This window comes from Pollicipes pollicipes, unplaced genomic scaffold (assembly GCF_011947565.3).
Source record: "Pollicipes pollicipes isolate AB1234 unplaced genomic scaffold, Ppol_2.1 Scaffold_4740;HRSCAF=5597_pilon_pilon_pilon, whole genome shotgun sequence".
Taxonomy (NCBI): domain Eukaryota; kingdom Metazoa; phylum Arthropoda; class Thecostraca; order Pollicipedomorpha; family Pollicipedidae; genus Pollicipes; species Pollicipes pollicipes.
The window spans coordinates 18,998,329-19,017,555 of record NW_023596545.1 but is presented as its reverse complement, the minus strand read 5'-3'; the positions used below and the strand labels follow the sequence as shown (position 1 = coordinate 19,017,555).

General features: G+C 53.5%; 1 protein-coding gene across 1 annotated transcript in view; it reads left to right on the top strand.

The window, feature by feature from the left end:
- Positions 1-375: 375 nt before the first annotated feature.
- The window catches only part of zfh2 (Zn finger homeodomain 2), a 70,539-nt gene continuing 51,687 nt past the window's right edge, over positions 376-19,227 (top strand). The window contains exon 1 of the mRNA XM_037221727.1: positions 376-605. The gene's annotated coding sequence lies outside the window, so the exon portion shown is untranslated. The remainder of the gene's footprint in view (positions 606-19,227) is intronic.

The following is a 19,227-nucleotide window of genomic DNA, read 5'->3' as shown; positions in this document are numbered from 1 at the left end:
GCTATGAAATTCGACCATCTCTTTCATTTAGTGTTGAAGGAAAATGCAAAGCTCACCACGATTGCTAGCTGTTCAAAGGGGACCAGTAATTTAGAAAAGGCCACGCTCTAAATTTGGCCAAGCCGCATATCAATCCACCCAAATTTGAAGGACGCACTGACAAATGTCAATCTACCAAGCCTATAGGAGGCCTGCATAGTTCTCCCTGCACCACATGACCCCTCTGACCCCTCTGTCAGCTTTCTGATCGCCGCCGCCGCCGTCCCCAGCCCGACCGCTAATTGGTCCAGTCGGCGCAGGGCGGTCCCTCACCGCAAACCCCTCCCCCTCTGCCGAGCGCCGCGCGCCGCCCGCCAGTCGAGCGTTGAGCGCCGGGAGGTGGGCTGCGTTGCTGTCGTACCCGAGCGACGGCCGCGTCCGAATCGTCGCCGAACGGGTTCTGTGTCGCCCCCGGCAGCGATGGTGGGTGAAACGCTGCGGGGTTGCGTCGGGCTTGCGACAGCGGTACAGTGCTGGGCGGATGCTACCGTTTCTGGGAGCTGGTGCTGACGCAGGACCAGCCGGTCGGCGCTGGCCGGGCGCGCCTTCAAGGAAAACCCGACCAGGTATGTAGGGCACCCAGGCGTGCAGGAGCTGCCTGTGGGAGGCACGGCCCGGAATGAAATACCTTGCGGAAACTACTTCACCATGAGGTTCCCGTACAGTCCACTGCAGGTGCGATAAGGCCAACTGCTCAACGGTGTCCCCGCTCCAGTGCAGTGTGCCTGTCTGTCTGCCTGTCCACATGTGCTGCCAGGCGCGCTCATTTCTGCGTCGCATGCGTGGTGGAGCACTTCTCTTGTGGCCGCGCCCACACCAATCATACAGCAAGGGTGTTGTTCGTTCCGTTCCGGTATGTACGCTCCACTGATTCCTATGTTCCATGCAGGGGCGTAGTTTCGCAAAATGGGTTGGGGGGGCTGAACAGTAAAACATAACGCAACCTGCCCCGAAAATATGCCATCAAACACGTGTCTTTCTGGAATTTTCCCCACTTTCTCCCCAAAGTTGGGGGAAGGAACAAAAACTCGAGTTGGGGCTGAAGCTCCCCCCACCCACACTGAATACGAAACTCCATCCCTGATTCCAAACTCCATCCCTGGCTCCATGGTGCCTCAGCATAGCCCCGTGACAGGAAGCCTGTTGGAGACCTCAACTGACGCGGGGTGTAAGATTATACCGATGACGTTGCGTGGAAAAGTCTGAAAACAGGTCGATCTTCCAAACTTTTTGAACGTCCGCGTGGCCACCTCTCAGCATTTTCCCCCTGGCACGGCACGTCATCAGAATCAGAGTCAGATCGTTTCGCGACTAATCGATAGCGACACGATTTTTCATTGTCGCACGCGAAAGCTTGAAAGAGGGCGGCAGGTTTGAGCTAATAGACGCCACTTCAGTAGACACGAATGACATCAGAAATGCACAAACACGTGCTAACGCAACATTGGGGCCATAGCAGCGTGTGGTATCAGGCACAGGGCACCTTCCACCCCAGGCGAAGCCGACGGCACCTGTCGACTGCGGCGCCTCCACCGAGCCCGTCCGCACGTGCTCGGTCCCCGGGTCGCGTTCCTCGGCTGTTGGCTGGCCGGCTGGCTGGGCCGCCCGGCACCGATGCGGTCTGGCACCGTGCCAGCTCTCCGATAGTGCCGCCTCGGCCGGCGTCCTGGTGGCTCTGTTGATCCGGTCGTGGGGTCGCCGGAGATATGTGGGCTGGGGCCGCCGCCGGCGGACGCGGCACGTCTGGGGCGCGCTGCCGTCACCAAACACGAGCTCAGATGGCGGCGGCGCGTTAGAGGCAGCCGAGACCGGCTGGAGACGCCAGGAAAGGGCAGGCGCGTGCATGGTGTTGTGGCTGTCTGATGGCGACTGCGGACGTCAGGTGTGGGCTGTGGACGTCAGATGTGGGCTGCAGACGTCAGGTATGGGCTATGGACATCAGGTGTGGGCTACGGACGTCAGGTGTGGGCTGTGAACGTCAGACGTGGGCTGTGAACTTAAGGTGTGAGCTGTGGACGTCAGGTGTGGACTGAGAACTTTAGGTGTGGGTTGTGAACGTCAGGTGTGGGCTATGGACGTCAGGTGTGGGCTGTGAACGCCAGGTGTGGGCTGCGAACTTTAGGTGTGGGTTATTGACGTCAGGCGTGGGCCGTGGACGTCAAGTGTGGGATGTAGACCTCACGTGTGGGCTGTGGACCTCACGTGTGGGTTATGGACGTCAAGTGTGGACTATGGACGTCAGGTGTGGGCTGTGGACGTCAGGTATGGGCTGTAGACCTCACGTGTGGGCTGTGGACGCCAGGTGTGGGCTGTGAACGTCAGGTGTGAGCTTTGAACGTCAGATGTGGGCTGTGGACGTCAAACAAAAGCCGAGATCGTCAGAGGCAGACAGTGACCGTCAAAGGAGAGCTAAGTCGTCAAATGGCAGCTGTGGTCGTTAGAGGCAGACAGTAAGAGTTACAGGAGAGCAAGGTCGTCAGAGACGGACAGGGACCTTAAAAGAGAGCTAAGTCGTTAGATGCCAGCTGTGGTCGTCAGAGGCAGGCAGTTGCCATGAAAAGAAAACTAAGTCGTTAGAGGCAGACAGTGGCCGGCAAAGGAGAGCTATGTCGTAGAGGCAGATAGTGACCGCCAAAGGAGAGCTAAGTCGTAGAGGCAGACAGTGATCGGAAAGGAGAACTAAGTTGTCAGAGGCAGACAGTGACTGTCAAAGGAGAGTTACGTCGTCGGAGGCAGATTGTGACCGGCAAAGTCGCCAACAAGCGTCGCGGTCGTCATGTCAGATTTGGTGGCTAGAGGCGGACTGATTGTCCGGTGCGAGACCGTGAGAAGGCATGTTCGAGCTGAATAGTCTGATGTTGGATGTGGCCGCCAGGTCGGAGACGTTTGAAGTGCTCGTTCCTTATAATAATAATTATTCAATCATGCGAGTCAGTATGCTGATGGCTGATTATGGCGCTTTCACAATTATTGGTCTTATAACGGCTGTTACCTTTAGCGTGATGTTTGTATCCATGTTTAGTCGGCCTTCCGTGTATGTAAATTTTGCCTCACGCCCGTCGTATTTGGCCCACTTACGTTTACAATTTCCCCCGCGCCCTCCTTACTCTCTGCAGCCTTTGACCGCTATCCTGAACGGTTCGGCTCCCTCGGCCGCTGTTAGTTGCGTTGCCTTGTTGTGACCCTGACGTTTGCGTACCGGCACCACCAGGTCGCTCGGCGGCCATCCGCAGCGCAGGTGGCGGGGCGTCACATAGCGCCACTGCGGTGCGGGCCAAATACGTGATGGACGGTTATGATATCAAGTCGGGCAGACAGGTGCCTTTCTCCGTCAGTTCGGTGTCATTCATTAGTTTTGATGGCACCACCGGACCATCGCCGCGTGGCTGAAGTCCATCACGGCTGTGTCGAGTCATCGCCACTGCGAAAAGACTCCAACAAAAGACACAGGGATGACTGGAAGCCATACACAGTAGACAGGCACAAATAAACAGTGGTTTCAAAACGGTAAAATTACAATTGATTGCCATGATTTGATGAATTCTTAGATGGGCTGTAGAGGATTGGGAAAGGTGGCATTAAAATGGACGGACCGCAAGGGACTTGAATTGGCATGTTTTTTGTTGTCTCTGCGATAAATCGTCCGTTAGCTTGTATTGGAAAGCAGCAAGCCGACACCGCACACATTGAGTATGTCGTTCCATCGCACGGGAGTTACTGATGAGTTCAACATAAACATGATGTGTGTGATGTTATTAACGCAACCTGTGAACAGAAAGGGCTTTGATGGTGTGGTGGTCAAGCAGCGCGTCTGGAAAATCGAGAGTGCAGGTTCGATTCCTCCCGGAGGGCGCCCTTCGTGCCAGGGTGAGAGACAGCGACGTCACTCGCCTCAGCAGCTGATTATGTAGTGAAGTCCTAACCACACGCTTAAGGCAAAACCGCTTGTCAGGTGTTACGTCAGGGGCGTAGGTTCGAATCTCGGCAGGTCCCACATATCTCTAGCCGTCGCTATGTACGGAGAGGGTGATCGATGGTTCGAGCGTGCGTTTTGGGGTCTTGTTTTTTTGCTTGCTCGTCTGAAGTCTAATGAAGTGCAGTTGTTTTAAATGAGTTTAACCAATTTCTGTGCTTTGCATAATCAGTGTTATTCGAAACCGTCCTACCACTACACCTTTTAGTAAGATGTGATGCGTTTAAGATACGATATCCGTAGCACTATATATGCGATGCGATAAGATGTGAGCGGTGATGTTCCGGATTGTCTGCAGCAGAGCCCGCGGGACCTTCATCTCACCCTCCGTTGGTGAAGATGCGTTTTAATTTGATCGCTATCTTCACGCCCGCCCATGGTCGCGGTGGTCGGCTGGGAGGGCTTGTGCCGCCCTCGAGATTCAGGAGCCAGGGAGATTCGACGGCGACATGCTTCCCACCGCGGGTTTCTCTGGTCACGGCAAGACCACCCTGGAAGCGGTTCAGTTCGTTTCGTCTGTACTTTGGTTGGACGCCAGGGAGCTGTAGCTTTTTGCTGTCAGATGTTTCAACTAAACCCGCAGCTATCGCGCTTAGTAGACTTAATGTTCTGGAAGGGATGGTTTCTTATAGGTAACGCATACCTGCTGCGAATGGTTCGCGATCCATTCGCTACCAACGAATGCCAGTTAGTCTGCTGTGGAGCATGGAATCGCCAACAAGGGACCGCTTGAATGTCATGCTACCCCATGGAGGCATCGCCTTGAACGCGAAGGTGAACCTCTGAACATGTGGTGTATCTTTGTGCATGTGGATCCCAAGTTCTGTGAACCACTGCTCATGTGGTGTGTCTTTGTGCATGTGGATCCCTAGTTCTATTTATGCAATTGTTCAGGCGCATACGTCTATTGTGGTGGAGCCATAAGATAAAAGCAAGAAATAATCAGGCGTGTAATCTCACATGGTCACGATAGCACAAGGAGCAAAAGACATGCAGCGTCTCACATATAAAGGTATATACAGGCTTTCTAAGAGAATGCCTCTGACTAAAAAGATTGGCTCTCGGAACTTTAAAATGCAACGCGTTGGTGCATCAAGGCGAGCGCTGTATCATTACATTTTGTCATGTTAACCTTGGAGAATAAGGCATGAATTGATGTTGCATTGGGTGAAGAACACATTGTGTAAGGAATACATGGTGTGAAGAGTCGTGCTGTCATGCTGCACAAGTCAATGCTAGTTTCGTTAAGCGGGATAGGAGTGCGCATAGTTAAAGAGTGTCAGTTGGTACACACGAGCTCATAGTCAGCTACATTAAAGCAAAACATGAGATTGTGCATCGCCCGACTCGATAATGCTTCCGACTCGATTACTCGTGATGTTGCAACCGTGGGTGTGCTGCTTTAATTTCGTTTAATTTCCTTCAAGGTGCAAGTACTTGCCCAAATGCATAGGATTTCCGGCTCGTGCTAAGGAGCTAAAACGTCATCAGGAGAACGAATTTGGATGCAACGTTTCAGTTCGCCAGCGCACATAATTTAAGTCAATGCGATCTGAAAGATTTTGTCGTTTGAAAGCAAACCAACCGGCGTTGGCCCGCAAATGCTCCCTTCTGAAATCCCTAACCTCATAAGTGTCGAGTCAGTAATGTTCCCGTCCAGCACAACGCGCTGTTTCTCCCACACTGGTTGGACTCAAACCACCTGAGGGGAATACCAGGCATGCCCTTGGATTATTTAAGATTCGAGATTAAGAGGTTTTTAAAGAAGAGTGTGCTCAAGAGCAATAGAAATTATATAGTTTGGGCCAGAGACGATTAACATTTTTGGACCATTTCTTTCGAATCAAAGTTTATAAGGCACGTGTTAAATTATCCTAAAGTTTGGGGGTCTAGCCTCCTCCAGCCCCCCCCCCCCCCCCGCCCCCATCCTCTGTACCCCAAGTTCCCGCGACCCTGAGTGTGCTTAACGCCGGTTAATGTGGAATAGTAATTAGTGCAGATTGCATCGGTGTGGTGAGATCAAGCTCCACAGGTGCTTGACGAGGCAGATGAGGTTTGCATCACAGGAGGGCATGACCACTTGCAACGGACGCTTGCAACGTTCCAGCACACGCTATTCAACTGCGTCTGAATGTGACTCAGTCGCGGCAGCAGCTTAACGGGCCTTATACAGCTGTATGTGGGGCTATATACATCCGCCCCATCCATTACAACAGTCTTCTCGTCTCCCAGCACGTGCTCCCTCTTCCCCCTCCCCGACAAATGCTCGGGAACAACGGCCGGTAGTCCAGCTAGAGGTAGCCCATCTCGTCCCTGCTTCAGACGCGCTATGCTCCAGACCTCGCCTCGCATTGTGGCTGTATTCAGCCTCTTGGGTGTCAACGATGTGGATAGTTTAATGTTGTTTCAGCTTCGAGCTGGGGTCCATTGCCCGCTGGCTGCTGGTAGCACGCCGAGCTGGACGGCGGTCAGTTCAGTGTCCGGGCCACATTTAGCAAGACAGATCGGGTGGACGGGGCGGAATGTGTGGAGGCCTGGGGTCGAACGGCAACGACTTAGCAACCAGCAGAGCAGGATGGGAGTGACCTGTACAACAGCCAGAACTATGATGCCATGAATTAACTTGTCGTCGCAACACCCAACTAGACGATTTATTTAGACACTCAACGATAGGACCTCATGGGGCTTGTAAGCCATGGTTCGGTCACCACATTGCATGTTCATCGATTGTTATTTTTCATGCAGAACTTGTCTGAAGCCCCAAACCTAGATTAGGATACGAAGAAGAGGATTTTGCTGAACCGCAAGGACACACCGCCTGCTAGTTGACTCACCCTATTCGCAGCAATTTCTGAGAGTTGGTTGCAACAAATTGCTGCAGATGATGGGTTATATCCTTAACGACACCCGCATGGAGCGTGATGTCTTCGAATTCATCCTGGATCCTCGAAAACGGAGGCCTGTGTTGCAGTGAGCAAGTCGATGATGTGCAAATACCAACTACATATGTAATAACCTCAACCGCTTGCGGACGGTCGTATGTAACAGAGCCAGCGGTCAAAAGCGTGTCGCCATGAGATCTATCGAGGGGCCTAGCTTTTTGCGCTTCAAGTGCGCACGTCCCGGGGTGTGTCGGACTGGTCAGGTCGGCAAGATATGTCGCTCAAACCACCATCCGCAGGAGCTCGGCCATGAGAGTGCCTCCCCCCGGAAGCCACCTCACTAACTGCGGGCAAGCGCCTCCAAAACCGACTCGTTGTGACGACCTAGGACGGTCAGCTGAACGTCCCGCCATCCCCTTGTTCCGCACTCGCGGGATAGGGGGTCTGTTAGGAGGCCAATCCGGTGGAGGGCCCTATCAGTGGAGTGTAGCCTGCTCTGAGCTGCGATAGCGCGGTCTGTCATCACTAGAAGGGACCACCGCGGTCAGGTGTGGGGCGCGGGAGAGGGTAACATCGCACGCGGACCTCGGCCCGCCTCTTGGTCTGCCATCGAGTGACCGTCCTGGAGGCGGGGACGTGCAGGGCGCGCTGCTCTGGCCGCCGATGCCGGCCGCGCGGCCGGCGATGCGGCCCACGACGCCGTTGTCCTTCAGTGCGGCTGTCCTGCCCACAGAAGTGCGATACGTTTCTCCTGGCCCCTGAGCTGTTGCTGCGTGCTCCTCTTCATCCACTCGAAGAGTGCTCAGGCCATAGCGGTCACTAGTCAGACGATAGCAGACAACATACATGGGCGGGGTGAAAGTATTGGACAGGAAACATCACTGACCGAAAGTGCATGAAGAACGCTGCAGATAGTCGTTCAGACGAGCAAGCACCAACGCCAAATTTATTAAGTGCCGACAAAAAATGCGATTGGATAGAGTGTGACGCCTGAAAATAACATTGATGTTGCAAGGCCTCGAGGCGGTGCAACAGCGTAATAATCTGCTGTGTTCCACCAGGTGCAAGGCGAATTTATGACATTTGCGATCACCTGACACTCCATGCCTAAATCATCAACATAGGCTTGCTGACAAGTCGTGCTTGGGGCAACACTGTACATGTTACTCCGACAATGTCGTTTTGGATTGGACAGCCCCATATTTCGAAGTGTTGCTTGATGCGTCCAATCGTAAGCTAAAGAAGGCTTTAACGCTTGAAGCAAAAGCAGGCAAATTACCTTGCTCTCTTTGCATTTGATGTATCAACTCTTTTTGTCGATGATTTTTTCAGACATGTGTTTTTGGGGATAGGGCTTTCGTTCTGATGCACTGGTAGCATGTCCTTGTAAACCTCAATACTTCGCTACCCGGAAGAAGGGAAGTTTGTGCAGAGGAGTTAAGCCTAATCTCTGTAGAAGGGCCCAACACTAAAAGTGCCATAATTATCAGCGTGTGATCTTAATCGATGCCTTTTCTCGTCTCCGTCATGAGAATGGAGGTTGTGTTCGATATGTTCGGGAATAGGACATACGATCCTGTTTTGTTGTATGACCATAGGGGCTGACGTTTAAGAGGTGTGCATGCTTATTTTCACGGCTTTTCTCCGCAGTGGGTATGGGCATGGCCACATGGGACTGAAAGGGGACAAGTCAGGGAATTTTGTAGAACTTGACCCTGTCCTTTCATGGGTTGCATTAAAAAATGCCGTAGGAGGTGTGATGACATTATCGACTCGACTTTGTTTTGACCCTGTGCCGAAGCGCGTGGTTCCCGGTGGAATCAAATTGAATACACATGGCTGACAGTCAACGGCATTGTCCTGCCCTGTCAAATTCGTGGGTCGAGGCTCTTTACGGATAGACCGTTTTTGCTGAAGCTTGGCGAGGCGCTTTTTGCACGAATCCATGGAGGCGTCAGGCAACTTAGGAGGAAGTTACATTTTGGACAAGGTCAGGTAAATCGCAACGTCGACTGTATGACATCTTGTGAAACAGGACATGTACGTCTAGGAACTCTAAAGTTATCAAACTTGTTCAGCAAATGCCTTGTTGAATCCTGTGTTGTGCGGTACAACACGCTGGCCGAACACTTTCCAACTTTTGGCGGGGACTTCCCTTTAGTGTTTCCAAACTTAGGCAGAACCTTTCCAGTAGTTTGTCAAGCTAGCTAGCACCTAGGAGCTCCAGTAGCTTTCTAGTAGCTTGTAGCTTGGGAAAGAACTTTCCAGTAGCCTTCCTGCACTTGGGCAGGGACTTTTCAGTAGCTTCTCCAAATTTGATTACGTTGCGACAACGCGGCCGGCAACCTTGCCTTATGCATCATAGCATTTTCCGTGTACAATACATTGAGCTTTGACGGATGTACATCGACCCTGACCAGCAGCTGTGACCCGAGCGGCTGTCGCCTGCGCTAGTGCTCCTATCGCACCGGTCGCGCCGGGAGGAAGGCGGAACACCCGCCGTTGAGCTCCGCGCCACTCCCGTGTGTGAGCGAGAGCCTCCCGTGCGCAGCGGCGGCTGGTGCTGGTGATGTGTGTCGAGCTCCGCGCCACTCCCGTGTGTGAGCGCGAGGCTCCCGTGCCCAGCGGCGGCTGGTGCTGGTGCGGGGTGTCGTGCTCAGCGCTGCTCCCGTGTGTGAGCGCGAGGCTCCCGTGCCCAGCGGCGGCTGGTGCTGGTGCGGGGTGTTGTGCTCCGCGCTGCTTCCGTGTGTGAGCGCGAGGCTCCCGTGCCCAGCGGCGGCTGGTGCTGGTGCTGTGTGTCGTGCTCCGCGCCACTCCGGTATGTGAGCGCGAGGCTCCCGTGCCCAGCGGCGGCTGGCGCTGGTGCGGGGTGTCGTGCTCCGCGCTGTTCCCGTGTGTGAGCGCGAGGCTCCCATGCGCGGCGGCGGCTGGAACTGATGCGGTATGAGTCAGGCAGAGCCGCGAGAATGGAATTTAAACATTGCTGTGTGTGCCCACATATGTTTCGACATATGAGGCTGAGGTTTGATCGTTATGGGATCGAACATCAAACCTGTATGCCCTCCATTGTGTCTGACAGTTTCCACTCAATGGTGCTCTGGGCTGGCTTCCATGAATCCGTCCATGCATGCACTAGGCTTCCGTCACATGGGCAAGCTGCCGGTCGATGAGCTGAGCTGCGAGTGACGGCGACCAAGGGCCTGCCTGTTCAAACATTACTGGTCCAGAGCAATTGTTCGAGGCACTCGCATGCATGCACTGTCGGCGGAGCCACTGGAGATGGGGTTGGGAGAGGGGGAGGCATTGGTTGCACCTCGTTTTTTTTCATGCATCGCCTTAGGGAAAGGCCCTGTCCGGCCTATGTCTCAGTGTATAGGTCCCCAGGTGTTTGTAGCTTTATTCCACCATTATTCATTATTCCTTCATCCCATAGCCCCGAAATGGTCATTGCTGGCCAAAATGGCTCTGGTACAAACCAGACCAAACCAAAAATCTTCGTTCAAAATGAGCTCGCTATAGCAGCACAGGTCGTAGCTGCACAGTGAAAGTAGAACTGAGCCGAAACGCGTTACAATTGTGATGTGATGCATTTTATTGCGAACATCCCTCTTTTGAAAGGTGAGTGTAGGGATATTTCCTTTCCTCCTCACATCAACCATGTGATGCAATGAATGCAACCCTCAGACAAATGCAAGACATTAACTTGTCATTTGTAACTTGTCAAAACTCGTAAAGCGCCTCGGATGATCATGCATGATCATGATCATTTGTAAGCTTGAACTTCTAAGGCACTTTTCGACGGTTTCATAGCACAGCAGTGCTTTCGGTCTTACCAGGCCGAAATCGCGAAATAAATGGATTGACTGCGCCTCCTTGGATTCGTCGCCGGCACAGTGGCTGTCTTCATGTCCAGCGGTGCGTTATCCCCGTTTTGTGCGTCCTCCGCCGGAGCGCTGCTGAGGTGCGTTACCCGCCTCTGTCGCGGCCCGCCGCCGGATAAGACCCCGGGAGGGCGGGGCGGAGGCGGGATGCATCCGCCTGCCCGCCGCCCGGAGGTGAAGCTAAGGTCGTATTAATTAGCGCTGCTTAACCCAATCGCGCCTGTTTGCTGGCGCACAATGGCTGCAGGTGGGGGTCCGCGGGGCCGACGCGCAGACAAGCAGGCCGTGATTGCGGCCCTGCCGCCCGCCCGCGCCGCGAATCCCTGATGCGACCTCAGCTCGCGGCAGAGTTGGCTGCCGCGCTGCCGCGGACGCTGGCGGCTGAAGTGATGAACGCCCTCTCCGGAGGACGTAAAGTTAGTTTGGCCCGTTGTTCGTTTAGGTTTGCTGCACGCTGCAGTCAGCGGTGGTAATAAGGTTTGGTCACATGAAGAATGCCTGTGGGCATTTCCTTTTCAGTCGAGAAATCTGCGTTCGGATAGAACATGTGTTTGAAAAGCTGACATGGGCGGCGATTGTTTTATAGACCACTGAGGCTCATTTCAAGGAATGTCATAACTATGAGCGAAAAAAGGAAGCTCCACATTTGAGTCATTTTTTTAGTTGCATAAATGCTAAAATGCCAGGAGTGGGTGGGGCCAGGAGTGGGTGGGAGGGTGTGGTCATCGTGGTCACTTTGTCCTTAAATTAATGTTTCATTCAGCTATCTCGTTGTTGAGACAATATTACATTTCCATCATGGGGTACATTGCCGATTTGATTTGTGTGCAGCCTCGATGTCAAGGGGTTAGCCAAGGGTGCCTGGACTCGTAGCTTGTGGGGACCTATTAGTGTACTGACCCGCACCTTACTGGGGATTCTCTCTTCGCATCTTTTCAGCGTCACAAACTAGCAGATTTCAACGCCAACTGACACTTGAAGTACCTTTGAAGGGGCACATGAGCCATGCTGTGAAAAAGGTTGACCAAATTTCGCCTGTTCCATGTCAAAACAAGGCACTAACACTATCGTTAGTGTTGCATTTTGCGGTTTTACTGAAGTCTCGTGCGGCTGGATACCAAACAACGGCCCTGTCGTAGACCTGACTTGAAACACGTCGCCAGAGACTGACCAGGTCCGCACCAGGCTACCACAATCTCATGCTAGGGGATTAGCCATGGAAACGCTTTGGTGATGCTTGTATTGCAGTCAACTTCAACCATTAAATTCTTGATAAGTGATATACCTTTTGGTCTATCGAACAATCTCACCTTTCTCCAGCGTAGGACTGGATAAGTCTAAAGGCCAGTTGTCTGATGAAGTCCAGCCTTTGAGGTGTTGACAATCATCGCACCAGGACGTGCTGGGGAATTTTCCGGTACTCAAGCTGACCTCTTAGGGACAAATTACAACTGATCACAAGTTCGTCGCAGGTTTTGAATTTAACTTGACACTTGATATTATCAGCGACACCGGAATCTCCGAAACAATCATTTTCGGGGTTGTAAGATACCGGATATTGCACCGATTCAAGGTGCAGTTGCGCAACGCGCAAGCCTTCGCATCGGTCAAAGGAGTCCATCGGTTCCATGGATAGAGAGGAAGCAAGAAACTGCCTTCACCAACGCATGGGCGGAGCAATAGTCCTGCCGACGCCAGGATAGTGCAAAAATGTGTTTTTTTGGATGCACTTAATGTTAATCTGGTAAACGTATTAGAGTGCCCTCAAATCCAGATGATGTATTTCCTATAGATGACGAGATATCCTTTGACTGTGTTCTTGTCTGTTGACGGCTGAGGGCTGGAGACGCTTGATCATGCTGTCAGGGTGGTATTGGGTTTCATATGGACGGTGCTTTTGGTAATATTTCAGTCGTATTCTCAACGCCCTATTCGCTTAAAATGCTAGTTAGTCGTGTTTTGTTCTTGATAATTAGATAATTGTACTCGCCTGTGTCATTACAGTATATTGGCGACAGGTTTATATGGCTATAAACCTGTATTAAGGAGGGCAAGTAAGTACAACAAAATCTACCTTTTGCAGGTGAGCTGTTACCAAATTGTCTGGCCCCGCGTACCAGAGCTGCAAAGCATGTGTTCGATGCTTGCCCAGTTGCTCCCGCGAAACGCCGTCCTGCAATGACTGGCGCTTTCAGCTACTCCTCGGAGGTGTGTGTGTTCGGCATCAGCGTTCTGCGGACGTCCGTATGCCGACGAGCCGGTGACTGGAGTTGCAGCCTGATCCGTCCGCCGACCAAAGGACGCTGTCGTGCTGTCATTAGCCGATCCAGTGACGCCAGCGATGCCGCTGCCGGCAGCCCCTGGGACCTCAGCCTTGGTGCTGTTTTAGCGCACACCCTCCCCGATCGCATTACCCTAACTACTAACGACTGCATCAGATTAACGGCCGCATCAGACCCGCGGCGCACCGTTCGCCGAATGCTGATGGGCTGAAGAGCGAGCCAGACGGAGCCAGCCGGCACCAGGGGCGTACCCAGCGCGGTGCCCTATCGGGGCCGGCGGCGACTGGCGACAGACAGAGCCGGTAGGGGCCCGCGGTGGCAGGGTAACGCTGCGCGCGCTGTGACTCAACCGCAGACACCGACGTGCCGGCATTTGGCCGTGTCAACCGTGTGCTTGGCTTCAAACCTTGCTTTGGCCTCGACCCGTACTTCGCTGCGTCTCACCACGCCCCTGATCATGGTGAAGGGCGGGAGGATGGACGCTAGTCTTCCCCGCAAGTGTGCCCCGTCTGGGACGAACCACGTGCAGCGTGCGCGTCACCCGCCGCCGGTCCAACGGTCGCCGCCGTCCGCCTGTTCGTCTCGGCCGGGTAGGCCGGGGCGTGCCGTCCGTCTCGCCGTCCGTTTTGCCGTCGTTTCGCCGTCCGTTTTGCCGTCGTTTCGCCGTCGTTTCGTCGCGTACACCGGAAAGACGTCTCGTAGGCCGCAAGCCGCGCCCGTGCTACATGCCTGCCGGGTCGCGAATCCCCCGGACCCCTACTCTCCTCTCCTGTTCTGGGCACTCATCCGTCTGTACCCGGGGCACTCATCCGCCGGCACCCGGGGCGCTCGCCTCCGGCACCCGGGACACTCGCCGCCGGTACCCGAAGCACTCGCCGCCGGTAGCCGAGGCACTCGCCGCCTGCACCCGGGGCACTCGCCGCCGATACCTGGGACACACCGCCGGTACCCGTGGCACTCGCCTCTGGCACTCGGGAAACTCGCCGCCAGTACCCGAGACACGCCGCCGGGGTCCGCTGCATTCTCCCAGCAGGACCTGGGACACCCTCCCAGCAGGACCTGGGACACATTAACTGGGACGCCCTCCGCGGGCGGGACAGTGGTGCGGCGCTAATTCGGCGTGAGGATGACACGGCACGTGGCGGCCCGACTGGCTCATTAATCACCGCCCTGCCGGCATTAATGGCCAGCGCACAGCCGTCATGGACAGGGACCTGGTCCGGGACCGGGGCGCGGATCGGCACGCGGGGCTGGGGTCTCGGCTGGTCCAGCACCGGCCGGGCATAATTACGTTTATGTTGATGGTTTGTTCTAGCGCGTTTTTCGTAACAGAACGTGTAGGCTATTTTTCATTATTTACTCGTGAGTGGTATAATGATGGGTGAGTTCGATTAATGCAGGGAGGCATAGAATCCACTTTGGTTCATGTGACGTATATTTTCGGTATTCTTTGATTAGTGCATAGCCCGCAACAACATTCGGGACTGTTGTTGCTTTAGAAGCACATTCCGTGCCTTTACACATTCGTGCTGTTCGGTTCTTGGCAGAACAAGAGTGGAATCATTATTATGCCACAACATAACTTTAGATGTTTGATTACTGGCTCACACAAGGTGTACCTAGCACATGTCGTGTCACATTCTCGCTGCATGACGTTTTAAGGCGTTTTAACATATGAAACTACCGCCTCAGTCGTCACAGCGACATCAAGCCCTAAAACATTATCCGCGTCCGTCATACACTGGAGATAAAGTGTGCCCCTCCCCCCCAAGCCCTGCGTAGCTGCTGCGAAATCACCTCTGCACGGTGCTTTTGAGAGAGTGGTTTCATGCACATACACCTGTTAGGAGGCATTGAATGTTTTTTTTTTTTAAGTCGCCCAGAATTACGCTTTGTACGGCGGCGGCTAAATTGCATATCTGCGCAATGTTCCCGTATGCACGGTATTACAGTGATATGTAGGTGAAGCAGCGTTATATATTTTTCATGGAGGGACAAGAGGTATTTTACACTATTATAGGGTGAATTTGGCCCAACGCTACATTTGAGACGATTGTAATACACTGTTAATCGGACAAGCTCAAATTTATTTTCGGAGGGGGTCGCGGTGCGCAAGATGTAGACACCCGCAAGTGGGATATACCCTGTAGTCATGTGCGGATTGAATGCCATTGTGCCAGACATGACGTTGATACATGCAGGAGCAATAAACTGGAGGTCCCGTCTGAGACGCCAGATTACCAAACATATGTAACGGTGGAGCTAAAATACCAAACATGCGTAACGGTGGAGCTAAAATACCAAACGTGCGTGACGGTGGAGCCAGAATAAAATCACTACTGTTTTAGATGTCCGTCAGGGGTAACTGCACTCTTTCAGCAATGCCATGTCTACCATGACTCTGTGGTTACCCCTCAACGGCGTCGCAGAACACGTACAGGACATTCTGTAGGTGTGTGATGGTCATGAATTAGTCGACGAGCGGTTTTAAGGGTCGAAAATGACTTGAGAAGATCCAAGACGTAAAAATGAAAAGACCCCTGAAATATACAGTTCCTAGGATCGTTGTGATACCTTGCAAGGGGATTGGGGTGACCTGCCCGAAAACGCCTTGGCGCAGGAATGTTCCCCTGTAGACTACATAACGTCGGTCCAAATGTTTGCCACTCGGTTTCAACGAACGGCAAAAATAGTCAGGCGACTTTATTTCTCCGTGATGTAGATTATGCGCTATCCGGGCCAACTGACCGACTCATTTGTGGGAGCATTTGCGATTGTATAATTTCAAGGGCGGCTGTCACTACCGACTGAAATGTGCTGCTTCTGCGGTTGGCCATTGCCTGGCCACAGGTCGTGCTAAGCTTTTCTCGTTCACTTTTTGGTTTTCCATATTTTTTTTTATTCCTCAAAAAAGCACGTCGTAGCGCTCATTCTACAGTGCGTCGCTTTCTGTTAATCATCTGTGGAGATCAAGTAGGCGCTTTTTATCGAGATTTTCCCGCCGTCGTGAGGAGATCACTGCGACAATTCGGCCCGGGTGGATAGCAAAACCGGCTGCAAATCAGCGGCCTGGTGTCTAAAGTAAGGTACTTTCTGACAGCGAATATCGTGAGAGCATTTGCCATGAGACGGTTGCACGAAAGCGGAAAGCTGTGTGGTTGCTGTGGTTGCCAGATCTTCACAACCACATGCTACTGGGACGTCACAGCCATGGGCCCCACCCACCCGCGGAGCCCGGCGGCGGAGCCGGGCAAATTTATGTCGCGTTATTACTGTGATCACCCACTGCCTCGTTACTGAATTAATGGTCTCGTGGATGCATTAGTAATGCACTGGTGGGGCTGCTTCCTGCACCAGCATTCCGAGGTGGCGAGGAATGGCGAACGAAAATGTTTAACATCATTTAGATTGCGACGGTTTTTTACTAATCGTGGCAAGTTTTCCTCTTTATTCACTTTCGCATATTATTTTATTGTAGGCTGCGTCAACTAAATGAAGTGTGAAAACACTGAACTGTGAATTGAGGCTTTCATTATCGTGTTCGGAATATTGCGAGCAATATACTTGAAATAATTGTGTTTTCAAGCACTTCTTATTTACGTCAGTCAAGTTGCTGACACTGTTGGCCATCTCGCGAACTTATTATTGATATTTTCCGTGCACAGAATACGATGCATAGTTTTATCGCCTAGAACACACCTCAGCAGCATTGCCCAAGCCGGCAGTGCTCCACAAATGACGCCGTTAGCTCAATGCGCCTTTCGCATCATGCCTGTTCGCAACATACGCTTTCCTGAAAAGGCCGGCGTCGCGTTGCATTTCCACGAATCTCGGACACACCTTGGACGCAGAGCGGGCACGGATCTGCCGTGCCGGCGCGCGGGCGCTGCTACAGCGCACCTGTCTGCCTGCATTCACTCGCCCGCCCTGGGGCGGTCGGCCTCGAATCGAACGCAGCGGGGTGCCGACGCCCACCGCCACCGCGTCTCTACGACTCATTAGCGCCAATTAGCTGTGCAATCAGACGGGGCGGGTGGGTGCGAGGTGGCGACGGCCGCTGGCTGGGCCGCCACGCGGAGGGTGCGCCGCGGCGCCGCCGGCCCGCCGCTGTGACGCCCGCCGAGCGCGTGACGCTGCGGCGGCGCCGAACCGTCGCTGTGACGCCGTCCGAGCGCGTGACACGGCGCCGCCGCCAGCCCGCCGCCGTGACGCACGTCGAGCGCGTGACATTGCGGCGCCGCCGGACCGTCTCGCCGCGCTATGTCGGCTGGTGGCGACGGCGTCCGTGGAGGTGCCTCATCCGGACCCCGACGGAGTCAGGACCCAGCCGGTGGCGTCTGCTGAAGTGTACCTCGAGGCGCCAGCAGAGTCAGGACCCATTCAGAAGCATCTGTTGAGTGTGCCTCCGGGGCCCGAGCAGTCAGGACTCGGGGCCCGGTCGGCGGGGCTGTGGGGGTGCTGGAATGTGCCCGCGGACCTGTCGCAGGTTCGCGTCTGGTCTGTAGCGGCCATTGCTGGCGCAGCCGCGGCGTTCACCGCGCCGTTTCACGTGCCTTCTGTTTGCCTTCAGCAGAGAGCCCTGCCCAGTCACTTAATCAGGACGGGGCAGGAATGCGGAATGTCGATGCCTTCTTTTATTCGGCTGGTGTTTACGAACTCAGGATGTTCCCTGGAATGTGTAGGCAGCCATTTGTAACGACTTTGTGGACAGTGAAAGGCGGCGCTACCGTAATTTAAACACGTCTCCGACAGTTCATATAACCTCGCTAACATGCCGCGGGGTTTGGGTTCACCTATCGGCTTACCCCGCCTGTGACTTCGAAGCGGGACGGGGGTAATTTGGTGTTCCCCGCTTTCCATGCGTCGTGACGTGAACGGCTGGACGACTCGCCGGCCGTTGTGCATGCCATCGCGTGAAGGCTGGCTGCCGTGTTTTAGCCCGAGCGCATCGCTCGCCTTTGCTGCTTTTCCAGCAACTGAATGGTGCTGTAAAACCCGGAGAAGCCCCAATTTGGTTTGCTGGCTTTTACGCACGCATGTGCAACGATATTGGCAAACCTCTGCAGCGTTTCTTGCAGGAAATTTTTTACCGTCACAGTGATTCAGCGCTGCGCCTTAAGCTAGCTGAAGCTTTTAGTTTTGTGTTATGAGGATGGGCGAGGAGTTTTGAAGTAGGCATGCTCATCGGTTTTGGGCTGCAATTCTCAACTTACAGGACATTCGTGCTTGTTTGTAGGCTTTGCCGGGCATTTTACTCGTAAACGACTCGACGGCATCCGTCCGTTCACCCCAGAGTTGCTGTTTTCGGGAAGTTCTTGGTCAGAGTCCAATCCAAAGTCCAACGTTGGACCAGCAGTCTGTCAAAATTGTCCAAAATCAAGTGGTCCGAAAGTTTCCAGTGCCATTATATGAAATATCTACATTCAGCATTCAGCCAATTACTCAATTCACCTCTCGCGTCGTTGTATTCTTCACTCGAATCGAATGTAAGAAAAGAACATTATCGTCGTTAAGTAATATGTATCTGCATTAAATAAGTTGATACGCATACCTATTTGTCACACGACAGTACGGTATTGGCTGTCAAAAAGTTCCAATAAGTCCTGTTCCTCTCCGTCAAATTTCCAAAGTGGGCTTCGATAATTTTTGGAACTCAAAAATTTGAGAATAAAATCGCCACTTCGAATGAACTATTATTTGTGTAATGCGCGCTATCCTGATACAGGCATGTAGCCAACGCATGGGGTCACGAAGGCAGTGCCCCTAGTCAAGAGGTTTTACATAACATGCTCAATAATATCACATTAATTTAGTCCAAAAACGTGAAAGTTTGGTCAAAATTTGTCATTCGGCACAAGTGAGCAGAATTCAGGCCTCGTGCCTGTCCTGGACACACGCAGGCGTTAGGAAGGAATGAAGTGTACATCGTTGCGCTCCGCTCCTGTCAGTTCATGTCCAAAGTCGGAAGAAATGAGCGAATGACTGGTGGCGGCCATTTTCCGGTTGTGTGTCTGCTGGCTAGGCTTTCCCGGCAGCGGTGAACGGGCGCGAAGTCTGACGGCCGGGCCCGCGGCTCCTGGCACGTGATCGCCGGGCGGGTAGGGGCGCGGCCGCCGGCTTTCACGAACGCTGACAGCAGAAGTTGAGCACGATCCAGCTGCCGTGCCACG